Genomic DNA, 19,989 nt, shown 5'->3' on the forward strand with positions numbered 1-19,989 from the left:
GCTTAACTCCACGTCTCGGCGATCATGACCCATGGGGGACCCGCGAAGTCCATGTACCACTCGCTCCGGAATATAACCTCGGATCACGAGCACACTCTCACGATCCCGGCAAAGACCTCGGGCATCGGACACTCCATTGTTCCCGGCAAGAAACCTCGGGCAACAAACACTCACAATCTCCGGCGAAACCTCGGAGTCTCTCTGTCACTCTCAATCTCCGGCGAAACCTCGGAGTCTCTCTGATCTCTCTCCGGCAAAGACCTCGGAGTCTCTCGATCACTCACCTCACCAATCATCATAACAATAATAATAAAGACATGTCATGCATGATATCAGTCTCAACAATATCATCAATATATAGTCAACCAATACAAGTCATATTAATGTTACCATTTCTTTACACACGGTGAGTGAGCTAGTATGTGACAGAGGTACGAACGAGTGATATCATAGAAAATAACACATATGGCGACAAGCCCACATAGCAACTAACAAGCCAATCTAACTGGAAATCACCTCTACTTCATGCCGAAGGCCTATATGCTTTGTCCCCGTCACTTTCGACAACTACATACGATTCTCTAATCGAGTCTAACTAAAGTAGACCGTAACCTACCTCAATGCCGAGCGGATGCCACGAACAATCAAGCTAATGTCTTCCCTTTGCGTAGAGCCTCGAACGATCAAAATCTATAAAATATGCGATCTACGTTAGAATACAACTCTAAGGACACCCATACTTGCTATATTTATATTCTAAACGACCCACATTCATGACATGCAATCATGATTCACATACGGCTACGACATTCTCAAGTTACTTCTAATAGTTTGTAGCTTTAACGTTTGTGTGTCACAACTTATAACATTCCATCCAACATACAATATGGTGTATACTCTTAACTTATAATTATTCTTTCCAACTTAATGAAAGTATAAGTCCAAAACAGTCCACTACCACAACATAACGATGTTCGGAATTCTTGCAAATGTTTACGAACATACTAAGCCAACCACATGTGATTTTTATACATCATTTCATGTCTTCTTTTCATATAATTTCAGTAAGTTACGACCAGCTATCCACACGATAAGTACAACATCAATTCATACGCAACTACGCTATATCGTCATTTTTATAATCCTTATAACAACTCACAAATGACTTTAGTTTCAACTCCAACCATTAAACACCTTCATTTCCATCATAAATTTCATGATAATGACAATCAAAATATCAAGTAAAAACAGTTCACTAACTTCTTCCCAAAACAGTCCACACACGGCTACACCATGCTTCAACATCACTCACATAAAATCATAGATTCAACCATTTTCATACTAACATAACTTCACCTTTAACCTTCTAATTCTTTTCATTCTTTTTACCATGAGATCTATGATAGTAACAACTATATTTATTAAAGAAAATCAGTCCATTAAATTCACCAAAAACAGTCCCTACGACTAACTACCATTCCAACACCAACTTTCATGATTTGATGCATGCGATTCATGTTCGTCAAGTTACAATCATACTTCAACATCAACCCATATAACTCCATAACTATTACCATGTTCCAACATCAACACACCTTATTTCATGCATACAACTTATATTCACACATCTACATCACCCTTAATACATGAAAAGAAAGTTAGATCTTACCTTGACCACTTGAATTCTTTACTTGGCTAGAGTTGGTGACTTGAGATGAAAATGGTTCTTGTTGCTCCAAAGACTATCTTCACGTTTTAGGGACCTTCTAAAGGGTTGAAACACCTTGGAAAATAATTTTTGGATCAAGACTCAAAGAGCTCAAAATCAGCCAATGTGGCCGAGAGCTTTCTCTCTCTAGAATTAGGTTTTCTTTCTTTGTGTTGTGTAGTTGAAATGAATTGTGATGGCTGATATCTTAGTCATTATTTTGTTAAATTATGATGCCTACAAGTTGGATACAACACATGCTCCATTCATGACATTGAGCACTCAATTAACTTTACACAAAATTTCAATATTTCTTCACTTCACACTTTCGGCCATAAGCCTCGTTTTGGCCGACCCCTTGTTCTCTTTTCTTCTTTCTTTTCAATTGTTTACAAGACAATCTTATGTGTGTTGAATGATTCATGCACCACCCTTTGTCTATTGTAATCATGCCAAGATGGATGAGCAATATTTAATGTGTAATGATCCCTCCACCATGTTATGTCCTCTTAAAACAATGTATACTTTCATAAAGTAGTGGATGCTCAAATATTCAATTGTATGCTTCAACTTTTTCTCCTCAAAATTTTCAGCCCTATGGCCGAATGTATCATGTAAGTTTCTTCCAAATTTAATTGTCCACAATATGTTGAAAATGTAGTGGATGAATCAACATTTAATTTCACACTTGTATGTCTTCCATTTGCCTTATTTTAGATGACTTGAGTCATCCTTTTTACCTTGGATGTTGAGGCTCTTGTTGGCTTATTATTGTCACCAATTTTTACTTAACACCACACTTAAGTAATTCCTAATCTCCAATAACATTTTTATACTAAGTAAATCCGAGGTTTCTATCTCACGTTGATTCTTTCGCGAATCACTCGACGTATAAAATACGGGGTCTAAAATTCTTGTCAATTAAATAACCGAATCACCGGTTATCGCAAGCTATAGATACCACAATTAGACCACAAAAGGGTGTTTTAGAGATATTAGGCATAAAAGTGCTAAACGACCAAACGGGTCGTTACATTAGATACCAATCAAACAATCGCTCGTCCTCGAGCGTCTAGGGTAAAGGTGGAGAAAAGGAGGTACCTGAACTGTCGAACAACTGAGGATATCTACTCCGCATATCTGCCTCGGTCTCCCAAGTGGCCTCCTCCACCGGACGGTGCTTCCACTGCACCTTGACTGAAGCAATATCTTTGGTCCTTAACCTTTTAACTTGTCTATCTAGGATTGCTACCGGCTCTTCCTCGAAGGATAGATTCTGATCTAATAGTACCGAATCCCACTGAATGATATAAGACCCGTCTGAATGGTACTTCTTTAGCATGGAAACATGGAATACCGGATGAACATTTGCCAAACCTGGTGGTAACGCCAACTCATAAGCCACCTCGCCAACACGACGAAGAATCTCAAAAGGGCCATAAACCTCGGGCTCAACTTACCTTTCTTCCCAAATCGCATCACACCCTTCATGGGTGAAACCTTCAATAGGACACCTCACCAACCATGAACTCCATATCACGAACCTTCCGGTCGGCATACTCTTTACTGCCTACTCGAGTTGCTAGAAGCTTTCCCGAATAAGCTTCACCTTATCCAAGGACTCTCTTAGCAAATCGTACCCCAAGGTCGAACCTCAAAAGCATCGAACCACCCAATAGGAGAACGACACCTCCTACCATATAAAGCCTCGAATGGCGCCATATCAATCTTTGGAATGGTAGCTATTATTGTATGCGAACTACGCAAGGGTAAAAATTTGTCCCAATGACCACCAAAATCAATAACACACGCCCTCAACATATCCTCAAGCACCTGAATAGTCCTCTCGGACTGACCATCTGTCTGCGGGTGGAACGCGGTGCTAAAATCTAACTGAGTCCCCAGTTCTTTTTGCAAAGTCCTCCAGAAATGGGAAGTAAACTGAGTGCCTCTGTCAGAAATGATGGAAATAGGAACCCCGTGCAATCGCACTACATCCGGATGTAGATCCTGGCCAACTTCTCCGCATTATAAGTAGTCTGAACCGGAATGAAGTGTGCGGACTTAGTCAACCTATCCACGATAACCCAAATCGAATCAAACTTACCCAGAGTCTTCGGAAGACCAACTACGAAATCCATGGCGATCCTTTCCCATTTCCACTCGGGAATGGGCATTCTCTGAAGCATGCCACCTGGTCTGCGGTGCTCATACTTAACCTACTGGCAATTCGAACAACGTGCAACAAACTCCACAATGTCTCTCTTCATTCTACCCCACCAATAGTGTTGCCTCGAAGTCACGATACATCTTTGTTGCTCCTGGATGAATGGAGTATACGGAACTATGAGCCTCCTTCAAGATTAACGGAATCAAATCACCAACTCTAGGTACGCAAATGCGCCCTTTAATCCTCAAAATACCCTCCTCATCAAGAATAGCCTCCTTGGCTTCTCCACTTAGCACCTTATCCCGAATCTTACACAATTTTACATCTTCAAACTTTCTTTGGCCCCCTAATGCGCTCCAAAAGAGATGACCTCGCCTCCACACAACAAGCTAGAACCTTACCGGGTTACGAAATATCGAGTCTCACCATACTATTAGCCAAACATTGCACCTCCATGGCTAAAGGACGCTCTTCCGCAATCAAACGCGCCAAGCTACCCATACTCACTGCCTTTCGGCTCAACGCATCAGCTACCACATTTGCTTTTCCCGGATGATAAAGAATGGTAATATCATAGTCTTTAAGCAACTCCATCCATCTACGCTGCCTTGAATTTAGATCCCGCTGATTAAACACATGCTTTGAAGACTACGGTGATCCGTGAACACCTCACAATGGACTCCATACAAGTAATGTCTCCGGATCTTGATGCGAAGACTACGCGACCAACTCTAAGTCATGAGTGGGGTAGTTTTTCTCGTGAACCTTTAGGCTGTCTCGAAGCATACGCGATCACCCTACCCTCTTGCATCAACACACAACCCAAGCCAATCCGAGAAGCATCACAATAAACAGTAAAGTCCTTTCCCTCTACAGGTAAAGCCAAAATCGGGGCTGAAGTCAATAAAGCCTTGAGCTTTTGAAAGCTCTCTTCACACTCATCGGACCATTGGAAAGGCACATTCTTCTGAGTCAACCTAGTCAAATGGGAAGCAATAGATGAAAACCCCTTCACAAATCGGCGATAATAACTCGCAAGGCCCGCGAAGCTCGAATTTCGATCAACGACGTAGGCACAGCCCAATCTTTAACCGCTTCAATCTTCTTGGGATCAACCATAATCCCATCTTTGGACACAACATGTCCCAAAAATGCTACGGAACTGAGCCAGAACTCACACTTGGAAAACTTGGCATATAATTTCTTCTCTTTCAACAAGCCAAGCACGATCCTCAGGTGCTCCTCGTGATCTTTCTTACTCAGAGAGTACACCAAGATGTCATCAATAAACACGATCACGAATGAATCCAAGTATGGCTTGAAGATCCCATTCATCAAATTCATGAATCTTTGCGGGGGCATTAGTAAGCCCGAAAGACATCACCAAGAACTCATAATGACCATAACGAGTCCTAAAAGCGGTCTTCGGAATATCCTCCGCTCGAATCTTCAGCGATGATAGCTTTGTCCTCAAATCAATCTTAGAAAAGATCGATGCTCCACGAAGGCTGGTCAAATAAGTCATCAATGCGGGGTATTGGATACTTATTTCGATTGTAACTTTGTTCAATTGCCGATAATCGATACACATCCGCATGGTACCATCCTTCTTCTTCACGAATAGAACGGGGAGCACCCCGAGGAGAGATCTTTGGGTCTAATAAATCCTTTGCTCAACAAGTCTTGCAAACTGCTCCTTCAACTCTCTCAACTCTGCCGGAGCCATCCGATATGGTGGAATAGAAATAGGTCGGGTGCCTGGCTCCAAGTCAATGCAAAAGTCAATATCTCGATCGGGTGGCATTCCAGGTAAATCCGTAGGGAAAACCTCTGAGAACTCACAAACCACGCGCGACTCTAGGGAAGGAGTGTCCACACTAGTATCCCGAAATATGAGCCAAATATGCTAAACACCCCTTATCCACTAATTTCTTTGCCCGAATAAATGATATGATTTTCTTAGGGGCTTTGGACTAGGAGTACCCTTCCACTCTAATCGCGGAATACACAGCATGGCTAACGTGATTTGTCTTGGCGTGACGATCTAAAATAGCATGATAGGGAGATAACCGATCCATCCCAAAATAATATCAAAATCCACCATATCCAAAATAACCAAGTCTACCCACGTATCATAACCCATGAATGTGACTACACAAGACTTATAGACCCGATCTACTATCACCGAATCTCCGACGGGGAGTAGAGACACGAATAGGTACATCAAGCATATCACAAAGCATATCCGGACCCGTGGAGAAATAAGTGGACACATAAGAGAAAGTAGAACCCGGATCAAATAAGACGAAGGCGATTGGTGACAAACCGAGATAATACACAGTGATAACCGCATTAGAGGCCTCGGCCTGCGGTCTACCGGAAAGGCATAGAAATGGGAACGCCCGCCTTCGGACTTGTGTGCCTCCACGACCACCACGGACTGCACGAGATCCTCCTCTCGGCGGCGGCGCTTCCCCTACCGGACTGATGACCACCTCTGCTAGGTTGATGGCCACCTCTGCTCATTGCGAACCCCGCTTTATTAGAATATCCTCCTCCTCTCTGGGCGGCGGTCTTTGGAGGCCTAGATGTTTGAACTCTAGAACCTTGCACGGATCTAGGACACTCTCTCGCGAAATGCCTGTCTCACCACACTCAAAACATGCTCTTCGGCCATAGGGGCTGCTGAACTGTCATAGAATAACCAGAATACCCCCCGCGGTCTGAAGGTCGAGAGTAAGAACCTCGGGAAGTACGCTCGAAATTATGCCCGCTATAACACGAAGAACCACCTGCTAAAGCACAGAAGTGATGGTGGATGGGGCGGCTGTAGGGATGATGACGAACCTTGTCATGGCGTCCCCCGCCTCTAATAGGACCTTTGAAACTATCAAATCCACGAGTTTTCTTGTCGCCACCCCCACTATGTGTCGACCCATCTCGACTCAACCCTCCTAGCATGCTCTACTGCGGCGAAATGAGGCCCCAGAGGCCTCTAGCGTAAGGTCGCCAGCCGAAGCGAAAGGTCCAAACCCTTCACAAATCTCCTCACTCTCTCAGCCTCTGTGGGAAGTAATGCCGTCGCATAACGGGACAAAGCGAGAAATGCGGTCTCATACTCCGCAACCGGCCTACCTACCATGTTGCTCCAATGTCGAAAATTCATCCTTCTGTTGTCTCTCGAAGTACGAGGGACATACTTCTCCGAAAACACACGATAGAGCGGGTCCCGGGTCAAGGTGGCAAGCCAACCCGGTCGACACTCCATGTATGATCTCCACCACTGCTTAGCATCCCCAACTAGCTGGAAAGAAACATAATCGACCCCGTGAGACTCCACTATACCCAACTTATGAAGCATCTCATGGCAGCTAACAATAAACTCATACGCATCCTCCCCGGAGTACCCTGGAACCAGGGGGGAGACATTTTGGTAAACCCCTCGAACAATTTTCGTTCCTCGGCTTTGGTCAATGCGGCCCCGTGTACGGCCTTAGAGCAAAATCAAATGCGGGTAGCATCGATTCGGGCGCCACTGCTGCTGCCGGTAATATCCCCGATGTCCGAAATCCTGGGGCAATCGTAGCATCGGGAGTATGACCTCCCACTCTGGTACGCGAGCCATACGGAGCAAGCGGAATCATTCCCGCTTTGAGCCAAGCGTCAAAGTATCCCAACACTCGAAACACGGCCCACGAAAATCGGGAGTAGCGGCGACCTCGGGCGGTGTCTCGGCGGCCCTAATCTTCTCGTCGAAATATGGTCAAGCTCGGAGTCAACTCTATGTCGGGGTCTGAGCGAGTGCTTTGGTGTTTGGTTCCTATTCGGAATAGCTACACGGCCTGCCCCTGCCACGTCCTCTGCCACGTCCCCTGCCTCGCCCACGGACAGCTGCTCGGGCAACGGGTATAGATGCGGGTGCGAGTGCGGTACGAGTGCGGGCGGGTGCGGGCTCACGGCCTCCAGTAGAGTTCGATCGCGTCCTTACCATCTGTGAGCGAACACGAAAATGAGGTTAAGATACCAATCTGAACAATCTCGCACGAAAAGAATGAACCTGATACCAATCGGATTGAACTAGCACGAAATGAAGAAAAGAAGTGGAGTGTTTCCTAAATGTCCTATAGCCTCTCGAGGATGGGTACGGACGTCTACGTACCAATCCGCAAGACTCTACTAGACATTGCTCTTGTACTCACTAGACCAATTAACCTAGAAGCTGCGATACCAACTTTGTCACGACCCGATTCACGAGTCGTGGTGGCACCTACACTATCCCTTCCGAGTAGGCGAACCACATTACTAATAACAAGTTAAATAAGCGGAAAATTTATTTAAGAATAAGTTATCAAGTTTTAAATACTTATTATAACAAGAAATGTCACGACAATCCCAAAAATCGGTCAAAGGGTACAAGAGCGCTAACATAGGACGAAATAGAAGTACGAAAATACCCGAAGGCTACATATTGTCTGTCGAATACAAAAACGAGAAATAGATAGAGGAGGTTCTTCGGGGGCCACGGATGACGGGTAGCTCACCACGAATAACTAAAGATGTCACCCTCACGTATCAGCCACGGGGTTTAGAACTGGAGCCTGGATCGTACTCTGCACTCAACAAAAGTGCAGCAAGAGTAGTATCAGTACAACACTTGTACCGGTAGGCATCATAGGCCGACAATGATTAGATAACGCATGAAGAAGTCAAAACCAACAAGTAGCACATAGAGCAAACAGTATGGTCACATATCAATACAAGTAAGGTGTAAAGGAATCATGAAATCAACCAAGACGGATATAATTCACCAAATGATCGGTCAAATATATATAAGTGGATGAATGAAATGCAATAATGTATGTAGGATGAATGCAATGCATATGCGATTTTGTACAACATGTCCGGACGGAGCTTAACTCCACGTCTCGGCGATCATGACCCATGGGGGACCCGCGAAGTCCATGTACCACTCGCTCCGGAATATAACCTCGGATCACGAGCACACTCTCACGATCCCGGCAAAGACCTCGGGCATCGGACACTCCATTGTTCCCGGCAAGAAACCTCGGGCAACAAACACTCACAATCTCACGGCGAGAAACCTCGGAGTCTCTCTATCTCCTCGAAAACCTCGGAGTCTCTCTCACACTCTCGATCTCCGGCGAAACCTCGGAGTCTCTCGATCACTCACCTCGCCAATCATCATAACAATAATAATAAAAAGACATGTCATGCATGATATCGGTCTCAACAATATCATCAATATATAGTCAACCAATACAAGTCATATTATTGTTACCATTTCTTTACACACGGTGAGTGAGCTAGTATGTGACGGAGAGAGATACGAACGGGTGATATCATAGAAAATAACACATATGGCGACAAGCCCACATAGCAACTAACAAGCCAATCTAGCTGGAAATCACCTCTACTTCATGCCGAAGGCCTATATCTTTGTCCCCGTCACTTTCGACAACTACATACGATTCTCTAATCGAGTCTAACTAAAGTAGACCGTAACCTACCTCAATGCGAGCGGATGCCACGAACAATCAAGCTAATGTCTTCCCTTTGCGTAGAGCCTGCGAACGATCAAAATCTATAAAATATGCGATCTACGTTAGAATACAACTCTAAGGACACCCATACTTTGCTATATTTATATTCTAAACGACCCACATTCATGACATGCAATCATGATTCACATACGGCTACGACATTCTCAAGTTACTTCTAATAGTTTGTAGCTTTAACGTTTGTGTGTCACAACTTATAACATTCCATCCAACATACAATATGGTGTATACTCTTAACTTATAATTATTCTTTCCAACTTAATGAAAGTATAAGTCCAAAACAGTCCACTACCACAACATGTCCAAAACGAGTCCCTAACCGACAACATAACGATGTTCGGAATTCTTGCAAATGTTTACGAACATACTAAGCCAACCACATGTGATTTTTATACATCATTTCATGTCTTCTTTTCATATAATTTCAGTAAGTTACGACCAGCTATCCACACGATAAGTACAACATCAATTCATACGCAACTACGCTATATCGTCATTTTTATAATCCTTATAACAACTCACAAATGACTTTAGTTTCAACTCCAACCATTAAACACCTTCATTTCCATCATAAATTTCATGATAATGACAATCAAAATATCAAGTAAAAACAGTTCACTAACTTCTTCCCAAAACAGTCCACACACGGCTACACCATGCTTCAACATCACTCACATAAAATCATAGATTCAACCATTTTCATACTAACATAACTTCACCTTTAACCTTCTAATTCTTTTCATTCTTTTTACCATGAGATCTATGATAGTAACAACTATATTTATTAAAGAAAATCAGTCCATTAAATTCACCAAAAACAGTCCCTACGACTAACTACCATTCCAACACCAACTTTCATGATTTGATGCATGCGATTCATGTTCGTCAAGTTACAATCATACTTCAACATCAACCCATATAACTCCATAACTATTACCATGTTCCAACATCAACACACCTTATTTCATGCATACAACTTATATTCACACATCTACATCACCCTTAATACATGAAAAGAAAGTTAGATCTTACCTTGACCACTTGAATTCTTTACTTGGCTAGAGTTGGTGACTTGAGATGAAAATGGTTCTTGTTGCTCCAAAGACTATCTTCACGTTTTAGGGACCTTCTAAAGGGTTGAAACACCTTGGAAAATAATTTTTGGATCAAGACTCAAAGAGCTCAAAATCAGCCAATGTGGCCGAGAGCTTTCTCTCTCTAGAATTAGGTTTTCTTTCTTTGTGTTGTGTAGTTGAAATGAATTGTGATGGCTGATATCTTAGTCATTATTTTGTTAAATTATGATGCCTACAAGTTGGATACAACACATGCTCCACTCATGACATTGAGCACTCAATTAACTTTACACAAAATTTCAATATTTCTTCACAACTTTCGGCCATAAGCCTCCTTTGGCCGACCCCTTGTTCTCCTTTCTTCTTTCTTTTCAATTGTTTACAAGACAATCTTAGGTGTGTTGAATGATTCATGCACCACCCTTTGTCTATTGTAATCATGCCAAGATGGATGAGCAATATTTAATGTGTAATGATCCCTCCACCATGTTATGTCCTCTTAAAACAATGTATACTTTCATAAAGTAGTGGATGCTCAAATATTCAATTGTATGCTTCAACTTTTTCTCCTCAAAATTTTCAGCCCTATGGCCGAATGTATCATGTAAGTTTCTTCCAAATTTAATTGTCCACAATATGTTGAAAATGTAGTGGATGAATCAACATTTAATTTCACACTTGTATGTCTTCCATTTGCCTTATTTTAGATGACTTGAGTCATCCTTTTTACCTTGGATGTTGAGGCTCTTGTTGGCTTATTATTGTCACCAATTTTTACTTAACACCACACTTAAGTAATTCCTAATCTCCAATAACATTTTTATACTAAGTAAATCCGAGGTTTCTATCTCACGTTGATTCTTTCGCGAATCACTCGACGTATAAAATACGGGGTCTAAAATTCTTGTCAATTAAATAACCGAATCACCGGTTATCGCAAGCTATAGATACCACAATTAGACCACAAAAGGGTGTTTTAGAGATATTAGGCATAAAAGTGCTAAAATGCTTTGACTACGTTAGTGAACTGTCCCAAAACTTGATATTTTGATTGTTATTATCATGAATTTTATGATGGAAATGGGTGTTTAATGGTTGTAGTTGAAACTAAAATCATTAGTGAGTTGTTCGATAACATTATAGAAATGACGATATAGCGTAGATGCGTATGAATTGATGTTGTACGGATGGTTCGGATATCGTCATATCTAATGTTCATGAAATTTTAGTGAAATTCAATGAAGACATGAAATGATGTAATAAAAATCATGAGTACTGTGAGTACCATTTATTACTGTTGAGTTACCGGGGTTGGCTAATTCGTAATGCTATCATCCATCAATTTCGAGCAATTATTATGTTGTCAATGCTATTTTGGTTTTAAAATAATTTTGTTCATATTGATGGTACACATGCAACGAGTTTGTCCGATCACTTGTGTTTTCATTAAGTTGGAAAGAATATAATATCAAGTCAAGATATATCTTGAAATTGACTATTGGATTGGATGCTAAAGAAATATATTGTCTACTTGATATTATTTTCGATTTTAGGTACAAACTAATATAAGTAACATGAGAGAAATGTCGAAGCCGCGCACAATCGTTAAAAATGCATGTATATAATTGGAATGTACACTTTTTGTATATTGTGTCGGCTGTCCGGATTGGTATTGAACACATAATTGGTTATTGAACGTTGTATTTGTAGTATGTGGTTGGTATATATATATATATATATATATATATATATATATATATATTGTAACATCTTTTAAAGGAGTTACTTTTTTTAGAATTAACTTTTGAATCTTTTACCAAAGCAATTTCAATTCCATAGTTGTTGGCGTCTTAATATAGGTTTAAAAAAGATATCATTTGAGGAAATCTATTTTAGAGATGACGAAAAGACTTGAAAGACCATAAATTTCCGACTCAATCACTTGGTTAACTTAAGGAAAAACTTTTTTCATTGCCGCAAGTTCCCCTAAAACCTCGTTTCTCCCACGAATATGCAAAAATGGTCGAAGGGATTGATTAGGTTACATTTTTTTTCAATTATGGTGAGTGTTCTTGTTTGATTAAAATCTACAAGCAAGTCTTCATGTTTAGATGATATTGCCTTACACCACGCATATAAGGCTGTGGAAATTACATACATGTCTCTTGTGCTATTACATGAAGTTGCTTAATATATTTTCATTAGGTTGACCTTGTTGTATGATTTGGGGGATACACATCCCGTTGTGTATGTTGACTTATCTTGATCTATTTTTTTTTTGTGCTCGTTGTTGACTTGAGACATTGAGTACTCTTTGGCACGAATGATATATCATGACTTTTATGATGGCGGCATTAACACTGTCAAAAGTATTTATATAATCAGATAAGTTAAAAGGTAATCGCAAATAAGTCTATTAAATAACATTAATAAGATTAAAATAAATGATAACATGCTATAACAAATTAAATTGCAATGTATATGACTTAAGTACAATAGACTATAATAGATAAGAAGAAGAAAATGGATAAAATGATGTCAAGAAGAGATAGATTTTTGAAGACCCCATCTGTTACTTATTACTTAGACCACTTCAAAAAAGTATACACAAATTTAATTGACAAAGATGCGGCAACACTTGAGCCTAAAGATCACTTTTCTTCATGCAAGCAAAGTTGAGGGGAGAGTTTAATTTTCAATGTAAAAATTGGGGAGGGGTAAATAGTTTTTACCTTTTTACACTGTGGATTCAACGAGTAGCGTTACCACTTGCATTTCTTGTTTCCCTCTCCACTGTCGTGGGTATGAATATGATTTGCCGACTCAATGCGGCGAAATGGTCGGTCCAACTGTTTCAAGCTCTGCCCTTACTTCTCCACTCGCACCACGCCATATTTCTCCTTTCTTCAACATTGTATGCCATTTGGGGTAAAAGCCTTCGTTCCTGCCTTTGTATTACTATAATTTTTAGTTGTTAATTTCATTTTGTTTTGTTTTATTTTATTTTACTAAGTTGTCTTTTTTAATGAAGGTATAAAATACTTCCACCCATAAATTGAGGTATAAGAGTGGTACTCGAGAGAAAGACTTTTGTGGTGGAGTGCTTTGAGAAATACACCAAGACACTCACTCCTGGATTGCACGTATTGATCCCTATCGTAGATAGGATCGCTTACGTGCATTCTCTCAAGGAAGATGTCGTTTCTATACAATCTACTATTACCAAGGGTGATGCACACACTGTGATTGAAGTTGTTCTATATTTCAAAGTTAGACATATTAGAATGTTGTTACTGCTTAGTCTATTACTGTTACTATTTTATTTTACTGCATATGTTGTTAAGTTTGTTTCCACTATTTTAGGAGTTTATTATTTTATTAATCTCCTTAATTTCTGGTTTAGTTTTCATTGTATGAGGAGATTTTGTAATTTTACTTGTGTATATGTTTCACTTTATCATCTATTAATGAAAGTGTCTTTTGCTTCATCTTGCTCAAGTTATTATAAGATACTCCAACATTAGATTGAAACATTATTGATTGTAAACTCTTGGTAATGTACTGATAATATTTTTTGTTTGCTTTTAAATGTAGGTTCTGGACCCTATTTTGGTTTCATATGCGATTGAGGATCCGGTGAATGCATTAATCCAGCTTGCTCAAACAATTATGGGCAGCGAGGTGCGTAAAGTCGCACTCGACAAGCTCAAACAATTAGGGAGATCTCAAGTACCAAAAAATTGAAAACTCCGTCATATATATTGAATTTTAAACTTTAAATATTAAGGGGATATTACCAATCGGTTATGCTTTTAGGTAGGAGTTTTGAGAACACATCAGATATGCTTCGTTTGACTGGAGTATCAAGTTTGACAACATTCTTTGCATTGCTTCTTAAGAATATGTAAGTTGATTGATCTTAGGTAAAAAATTATGCGTGTTATGACTTAAGTACTTGATCAAAAATTTCAATGAATATTGTAGATACAAATTAACATGGCATAAATATGCTTTAGCCTGAGAATGCTACAATACTTTTGCGATCTGTCTGTACCTACAATATCCATTAGCGCCTTATACCCTTTCCAACGGCATATTCATATAAATATTTATCCTGCTTTGGTCTTCTAAAGTTAAGAAGGCACACAATGAGGTTTATCTGAAGATACAAATGGTTGCTATTAATGCCAGAAGTATTTCAAAGTTCTTACAGTAGAAAATAGTTTTAAGAGTTTTTATCTGGATATGTTGCTGCTAAGAAGCTAAGAAACAAGGATAGTTTGGTATAGGCACATTGGAGGTTCTGCCATAATTTCTACTAAGAATCATCTTTGGTTGAGCATACGAGAAAATGTAATGATGCATTTGTGCCTTTTAAATTTAAAAATTGAATGCAACCATGTCACTTTTTATAATATATATACATTTGTGCTTTTATTTTTTCTTAGCTTTCTTTTTGATTTTTCCAAACTTAGCTTGCAATTTTCGCTTTGGTTTTCAGTACAATTCATTTGTGTTTACCAAGGATTGTCAAGGTACCACAATACAATAAAACTTATGCAGCTGAATTATTTGTAAAATGTGAGTAAAGAATAATAGATACCACAAATTTGGTCGGACTCATTTATTTGGGAAAAAAGATCTTCTTTTGTAGTAAATTACACATTAAATATTAAACACTTCCGGAACTTTGTTTGATGTAAATAGCTTACAATCTCTTTTTTATCATAACGGTTTGTGTTGTACGTATATAATTGAGCCTATAAGGCTACAAAAGTTTTAAATCATATAAGATCAAAGTCTTACTATTATTACAAGTGTACGTGTCCTGCTTGATCTATTCGTTAACTCATTCTTTTGTGGTCTTTAACTTAATTAATTGCAGGATCCCATTATGTTAAATTTATGAATGGTGTTATTTGGGCATTGCTGGAAATGTTTAGGAGGCAATTGTTTGGGAAGGTGGAGGAAGCACGGCAGAACGGGAATATATTTAATTGGTTCGTTTACTTCTAATACTCCTTTTTCATGTGTGAATAAAAATGTGAAAAAAAAAAAAACGAATAGTAGTGTAATGAAGAGCTTGTAAAAAGTTGGAATATATATATATTTTTAAACATATTTATGAATTAGACAGTGTTCTAGCTAGAATTTGGGATTGTGAAATATTTTGAGAGTAAATAAAGAAAGTATTTGTTATTGTAACCATAGTTAGGATCTTGCTTTGGGTAATCAAATCTCAATAACTTTATTAACGAACAGAAATTAACCACGTCTTGTTGTCTTTTAAACGTTTTTTTTCCCCGACTAGCCAAGACTTGTATAGCGTATAGATAGCGTAGCGGCATTTTTTTTTTCCCTGCATTTCTGTTAGTTTTCGAATTTTACATGCTACTTTAGAATCGGACTCCATTTGTTAGCTTCTTGCTTCATATCCTTTTGTCAAATTAATTTAATTTGACAAAAGAAAAAAATTTAACCTTACACTTGAAATAATACTAGACTTATGTAATATGGGCTAATCGATAACCAATCCACCAATTCATATTTTATCCACATGAAATATAGGCGGGTTGAAACTCAACCCGTTTTTATTCAACCCATTTTCAACCTACTCAAATCCAACCAAACCCACCTATCTGCCACCACTATTCGTCACAATAAAGCTCATGTCGGAGCTTTCCTTTGGTGCTTCCATTTTTCTTGTTGTCAATCTCCTCCACCTTCACGGAGGTCCCCTCGTCTCTTTTCTCTTTCTTCATTTTTAATTATACAATCATCATTTTCATTAACTTTAAAGTATTTAAACGTAGCGGTGAGATGTTGAAATTTATTTAGAATGATTCAAAATTTAATGTGTCTTTAAAACGATGCATATCCAATTTTTGTAAGAGGACACATCTCTTTCATTAAAAGTCATGTTATATTTCACCCTCTATGAATATATCTATTCCATAGCACAACATAATCACTTCAAAAATTTCATATTGTACCTGTTCATCTTTTCAACAGTCGCTTTTATATTCACTCTCAATTTCTATATAAGTTGTCGGGAGATTTGAGAGTACTTTTACGTAACTGCTATTGGAATACATATTAAAAGATTTCTGCATGGTTAGTTCCTCGTATCATGGGAGTAGGACGAGACTTTACCATTTGCACCTAAGTAGCAAAAAAATATTCTAATAACACCTTCCAGAGGTTGTCTCGGACATTTTCGCATACAAAATTATGTTTCCTCTTTTACTTTAAACTGTTGTACTTTGTGGAATAAGGCATCTCTAATGTTTTTCCAACAAAGGCAAGGCACAAACGTCTTTAGGAGATATTCATCAAACAGAGAAATAAGTCAACCCAGTGAACAACTTATATAACTAAACTAGTGTTTGCCGTTTTTGTGGTTAGTCTACATAAATATTGGTTAGTATGTATATGTGTCGTGGTAGAAAAATCAGTTTCTACGAGTAGAGATATATGGACATTGCTGTGCAATATATGCTACCTAATAATAACACTAAGGGATCGTTTGATACGAATAAAACTTAGGCAGACTTATTTTAATTATTTTGACTTAAAAGCACTTTTACCCAAACACTACAAAAGTGCTTAAAAGTACTTAAATAAGCCAATCCAAACAGGCTCTAATACAAGGATTGTAGTGCTGGAATAATTTTTTTATCTAAATGTTTGGGTCATTGTATTAAAATTAGATATACAATGTATACCCTAAGCTTGTGTTTGATTTAAAACTGTACAAAATCTTCTATATAATTATACTTTAGAACTGTACAAAATCTTCTTTATAATTATACCGTTGAATTTTTGAGGGATGTTCTATGTCATTTAATTGGGTTAAAGGTATGAGCTAGTTGACTACTCTACAAAAATTGTACTAGCATTATCTTTTTGTGGGATCTTCTATTTCATGTAACTAGCTCGGAGAAGAACAAATTTCTCACCATGCATGTTAGTTTTTTAAAATCGTAATTGAAGACAAAGAAAGTACTGAACCTAAGTACTTCAGTGTGCATATACTGCTCTCTACTGAACCTTAGCTTCCTTCATCATGTTATAAACCTGTTTAAGCTGCATGTGTGGTAAAATATACTACAAGGCTATATATGAGGTCAGCTAACGTGCCTGGAACATATAGCCAAAACACTTGATATACTGTGCATTTCAGAAATTTAGGAGAAGGGGTTGAGGGGTAGTTTAGTCATTTTAGTTATCTTAAACCTGGTATAAGTTCTCCCATGGTCTCCTCGGTGTAAGATAAGACAGCCTATGGTGTATAAGTTATCCATATCTTAGGTGTGATTAAGTTGAACGGAGTAACCAAACAATGTATTGGCTGAACTAAATTTTAATACAAGGGCTATTTTAATTAATACAGCTTACCAAACGAGTCCTAAGTACAAGATGCAAGAACACCACCAAGGTATGAAATGAAAGGTTACATAAAATTATTATACGAAGACATCTTCATGATGACTGATGACCACAAACCTGCATCCTAAACAATAAGCACACTTTTATAATGTTTCAATCACTTGGAGTTCTCCTCTTCCTCTTCATTTCCAGCTCTTGACGATTCAAACTAGCGCTAATGAGACAAATACCAAAAGTGAATTAATACTCCCTTGAAACAATGAGTAGTCCGATAAAGAATATACACTTGTCCCAAGGACTCAATAAAAATAAATTTTGATGACCAGAAATAAAACCTTATTGCAAACAGATCATAGGATGTAATGAAATGCTTCTTCTTAAGCAAAACAAGTAAATAATTGCTCGATGAAACACAAGCCACGACACACAAAGTCAATGAATGAAACATTCCTGGATGAAACCAAACACTCACCTACAAACACAACTTCCTCACATACGGATACCAAATTCCCATGAAAGCAGCAAGAATGGAGGACCAACTAAATTACCCCCCAAAAAGTTTGTCATTCTAAATTTTCATTATCCATCACTACACAAGATACATGCTCAATTTCACGAAGAAAAGCAGATGAGGAAATCCATAGGGGGTAGGGATCGAGACAGGTACTTGCAAACAAAAAAAAAAACACCTAATTGAAGTACAAGAAAGCCATCTTTTGGCAGGATGGCTATCAATTGAAGTACAAGAAAGATCATCTACTAATATGTATATTCTGTATGTTAATATATGTTTTGATATGGTACTTCGGCATCTCTGTAATTATTTTTCTAAATACCGAAGAACACCTAATTTTTTTAAAAACTTAAACCAAATGCAATATCGAATACCGAAAATAAATTCAGTTTCAATTTGTTAATTCGGTATATACATAAAATTATGCACATACTAGGTGAGACCATCAATTTTGGGACAAAAGTTTGAGTCGGAGGTTTTTAAATTCATTTTTAAGAAATACAAAAGATAGTAACTCCAGAAACTAGTGCAAATCATTTAAGAACAAGAAAGATAGTTTATGCAACTCCACCCCCAATAAAAAAATAAAAATAAAAAATAAACCAAGAAGGTACTACAACTTACGTGGTTTCCCTGAGTCTATCCAATCCAGGTCCTAACCTGCAAAAATAAAATAAGAAGTAAGCTGCTAGAGGAAAGGGCGAAAAATCCAATTTTGAATATCACTTAAACCTGTTTATTGATTTTTCCTCTGACCCTATGTTTCTCTCTGCTTATTTTGTTCTTACGCTTATGAAAAGAAGGATATTTTTTTTCAAGAATAGAAGTAAGAACTAAGGTACACAGACGTGATTGAGGAAATAAGTTGAAGCTCCTGCCCCGTAAACAATTAATATAACAGCAAGGACCAGACATGACCGAGTTGAGTTTATAATAATAATAATAATAATAATAATAATACTTATTAATAACAACAACATTATACCCATTATATTGGGTCTGGGGAGGACAGAGTGTACGCAGACCTCACCTAACCTGTTCTAAAAAATCATTTTCAGAACACGTTTTGCAAAAGAAGAAGAAAAAAGCAGAATTGGTGTTGGGTGGGCGTTCGGTATTCGGTTCGGTATTTTCAAAGTTCGGGTTCGATAATTCGGTAATCCGTAATTGAAAGTAGATACTAAATACCGAACTTTCAAACTTCAATTCGATTCGGTAATTCGGTAATCGGTAAATCAAATTTCGGTTCGGTACGGTATTCGGTAATACCATATTACATCAATGGTTAGATAACAAGCACAAATAGATGATACACTAGAAGAAAAATGATACAACAAATCCCTTCAAGAATTGGTGAACTTCAGTCAAGGAAAATGTTGGGAAGAAACAAGCAATAATCAAATTGCACGACAAGGTAACAGCGGAAGAAATACCCAAGTCAAAACTTCCCACACTATTTGAACCAAGAGAAGACAATAAACACTAGCACAAATGGAAATCCAAGCAGCAGCTATACCAACAATAAAATAGCAAAGCAAGCAAAAATAAATCGA

At 38.5% G+C, this 19,989-nt stretch overlaps 1 long non-coding RNA gene across 1 annotated transcript; it reads right to left on the reverse strand.

The window, feature by feature from the left end:
- Positions 1-17,974: 17,974 nt before the first annotated feature.
- LOC132066972 (uncharacterized) lies at positions 17,975-19,269 on the reverse strand. The gene is made up of 2 exons (XR_009416971.1): positions 19,061-19,269; positions 17,975-18,136 (listed from the first exon to the last, which is right to left on the reverse strand). It is a non-coding gene; the product is annotated as an uncharacterized LOC132066972 (long non-coding RNA).
- Between the last annotated feature and the right edge of the window lie 720 nt (positions 19,270-19,989).

The sequence above is a fragment of the Lycium ferocissimum genome, chromosome 8, assembly GCF_029784015.1.
Source record: "Lycium ferocissimum isolate CSIRO_LF1 chromosome 8, AGI_CSIRO_Lferr_CH_V1, whole genome shotgun sequence".
Taxonomy (NCBI): Eukaryota; Viridiplantae; Streptophyta; class Magnoliopsida; order Solanales; family Solanaceae; genus Lycium; species Lycium ferocissimum.